Source organism: Benincasa hispida, chromosome 7 (genome assembly GCF_027475165.1).
Source record: "Benincasa hispida cultivar pf3 chromosome 7, pf3_genome.v1.1, whole genome shotgun sequence".
Lineage (NCBI taxonomy): Eukaryota > Viridiplantae > Streptophyta > Magnoliopsida > Cucurbitales > Cucurbitaceae > Benincasa > Benincasa hispida.
The window spans coordinates 37,591,968-37,595,779 of NC_143484.1; the positions used below are offsets into that span (position 1 = coordinate 37,591,968).

The 3,812-nt window shown below is 27.8% G+C and overlaps 1 non-coding gene across 1 annotated transcript; it reads left to right on the forward strand.

The window, feature by feature from the left end:
• The first annotated feature begins 3,212 nt into the window (after nt 1-3,212).
• Nucleotides 3,213-3,516, forward strand: LOC150035146 (signal recognition particle RNA). Its single transcript, XR_016531002.1, has one exon.
• The last annotated feature ends 296 nt before the right edge of the window (nt 3,517-3,812 follow it).

Consider the following 3,812-nt stretch of genomic DNA (forward strand, 5'->3'; position numbering starts at 1 on the left):
TTTTTTTTTTTTTTTTTTTTTTTTTTTTTTTTTTTTTGAAAAAACTCTGATTGTCACACACACACACATATATATATATATACTATATTAAAAGGGTTATACGAAGAGAATCTTTCTCTCTCCATTTTGCTCTACATTTTTTTTGTTGAACGGTTTCCTTTCCATTAAAGTATGTGTGTGTTTTTTTTCAACAAAATAGCCTCCTATCAGGTTGTCAATGGAGGTTGGGCCGGGTCAACTGTCCCCGTTCTTGATGGGGGAATTTACCCCATCCCCACCATTTGATGGTGGGAACCAGAGGGGATTCTTCATTTCCCCTTTTGTTTTTCATGAAAACCTTTAAAAAAAATCTTTAAATTCTTTTTGATTTGGGCTTAGACATTTAGGCTTAAAATACCTAATATATATATATATATATATTAAAATTCTAACCAGAGATGGGTATGGATATCTTCTCCATCCCTAAAGAGGTCCTCGATTTGACCTATACCGGGTTAAACTGGATATTCTCCGCGGGAAATTTTGTCAACCCTACTACACATCACATGAGAGAAAGAGAATGAAAAAGTAACTCAAGTATAAATTATATTCACACCCCTTTATAATTAAAAAAATATATAAATTTGTAGTATTTAGAGTTTTTGTTGATATAATTAAAAACAATTTTATTTATACTCCAGAGTTTTTGTTGAAATTTTTAATTTTCTTTCCCTTATACTTTTTAGACAAATATAATAATGTAAAAAAAAAATGTATCACTTTATCACTTTGTATTGTGAATAAGTAAACACATCTCTTACAAATTGTACACATAATAATTAAATATCTTTTAACGAATAAATACAAGCTTTCTTGTTTTCTTTGACCTCATCTCCATAATCATAGAATGATAATTGAAGTTTTTATTATTTGTAAAGAAAATATTGGATCATGCTAAAGTGAAACCTAGATAATTCAATTTATTTTCTTCAACCAAAAGGTATGGCTGTTGAATTTATTTTCTTCAACCAAAAGGTATGGCTGTTGTCTTTATATTTAACTTTTGATTTATTATTATCCATTGACTGTTATATTTGAGGGGAAAAACTAGATATGCATGGTATGTTGAAGTTTAAAATTTGATACAATATTGATTATTAGATTTATTTCCAACATTAACAAACATTTAGGTTATTCTCAAATTTAAATTCCTATTAGTAAGAAATTTAGTTCCATTTTCTTTATTTTTATTTTTTTTAATTCCTTCTTTAAGGAGACAAGTGGGATAAGTTATAAGAAGCAAAAATCTTACTTTTTAATTTCAATCGGTAGGGAATTATGCAGTGTATTCTTTACTACCATAACAAATATTTACATATTTGTGTTTTTAAAATTTAAATGTTGAACATGTAGTTTTTGTCGGTACTTGAATTTTTGTATTATTTATTATTTTATTAGTTTCAATTAAACCTTTGATTAATTTTTTAATTTCAATAGTATCTTAGATATCTTATTTATTTGTTTGAATTAAAAATTTTACCCACTTTTTCATGTGTTTGAGTTTTATATGTTTATTCATTAGGTTAGAAGAAATATCACAGAGCAATAAGATCAAATTTAATAGATTCAAAAGATCTAAAAGAAATATATCAGTATCATATATATATCTAACCTTTAATTACCCAAGCATGCCAACAAAACCAGTATTCATCAAATATATTTTCTTGAATTAGTTGATATTTTATATTGATATTCCATCACTTTTAATTCAAATTTATATACTCCAATCAAAAGTATAGTGATTCAAAATATATATTACCATCAAAACTTCTGTTACAAGTGTTCCACGTAACTCATTTGTATATTTGTTGTGAATAACATAGAATACAATATATATATATATATATATATATATATAATATATATATATATATATATATATATATATATATTTATTTGGCTATTAACTATTTTATTTTTTAAAGTTTATATCAGATATCTATTATTTGAACTTAATGGAATTTATATATTTTGTTATTGAAATTTCACCGACAAAATTCATATTCTAAAGATCTTTAGCCACGTGCATTACATGTGTTTTATAGCTAATATATATATATATATATATATTGATTTATTTATCGGGGTGGACAGTGGTAGGGAATGTAATCCCGGTCTCCGTTCCCTGAATTTTCCACCCCATTTAAGGTTCTGTGGCGTCGATAGACATCTCTAATTCTATTCCAATCAATTGGTTTAATTTTAAAAATGAGATATTTTAGAAAAATGATGTGTTTGGTTTAATTTTTAAATCTTAAAAATTTGAAAGATTTGATAACCACTCAAAATAATTTTTGAATAGATGTTTTTTAAATATTTTATTATCAAAAGAGTTTAAATTAAAAAAAATGTCTCTCGTGGATCCAAACACTTTCTCAATTTTTTGATTATTGAGATTTTTTTAGTAGAATAAGAATGAGAGTTTTGAATACAAACGTGTTGGTTATTACTATGTCAAATTAATTTTTTTATTATTATTTTTTTTAAAACAATTGAATTTATTGGATGGATTATCTTTTAACATGGTAGAAATTAGAATAATCTATGAATATGGAGGTGAGTTTTAAGTTAAAAGGTAGAAAAAAGATGAAGAAAAGTCCATAATATTTTAAATTCACATATCTCTCCCTCATTCTTGTTTTATTTATATGTTCAATTTTTATCAACTTAAACTTAGGGCTTTTATTTGCCACAATATACGGTTGGTAATTCCAATAATATTTGCGACATTTATCTTATGATAAAAGGACTCATAATCTAGTCATAAGTCACACAACTTTCATAAATCATTAAACAATAATAAATGAAATGAAGTTAGAAAATCTCTCCAATATTTAAACCTTCAACAAATAGGACAACAAGCTAGTATTGTCGTAGTAAAACTTCCTTCCACTTATTTTTTAACACGTCATTGAATGATCTATTAATTTATTATTTATTTATTTTGTAGACTCGACATAATTTTTAAATGTTATTACTGTGACAAACAATGAATAGAGGTAGTATAGAAAGTTACAAGAATCAGTTACAAAGAGAGGGAAAAAAAAAAACAAAAAGCTTACATGGATTAAAGATGTTGAGAAGAACTTTATTAAGATATTGAAGGCCATGTCCCAAGCTTGTCCCACATCGTATATTCTACTTTATACATGTTAGTTGATCTTACGCTCCTCGCTGAGCCGGGTTGTGCGAGCTTGTGACCCAAACGGGGGCATTAAGTTTGTTGGTGACTGGTCCTACTTATCGAGTAGAGCATAGAGAAAACGAACGGCCTGCCCATTCCAAGCAAGGGGTTGGTCTTGGAATTGTGTGGGCGAAGGCCCATTGTTCTGGGCCTCTAAATGGGAGGGCACCGCGTGAGGCTGGCTTCACAGAGCACAGCGTTACCTCTGTCTCTTGTCGGTGGAAGGATAACGGGCCGTTTCTTCATGGCCCAATGATACTTCGTAGGACGGTCCGAGCCCGACAACCAATTTTTTTTTATCGCCCTCATCGGTAATTACTAGAATTTTAATTTATTTACATTTCAAATTTAATCTACCATTCCTTCCTATGATTTTCTAGTCATGAAGCCAAATAGTGATTAAAAGTTAATTAAATCTATGATCATAACAAACCAGTCAAATTCCAAATTGAAAACTATATTTTCTTTTACTTTGTTTGGGCTTAAGTGAACTTTAAATAAACGCTTTACCTTTCATATCATAAAATCTAACTACGAAAATATAAAAAAGCAGTTGAACTAATAAAATTGATATAATTAGTTAACGATC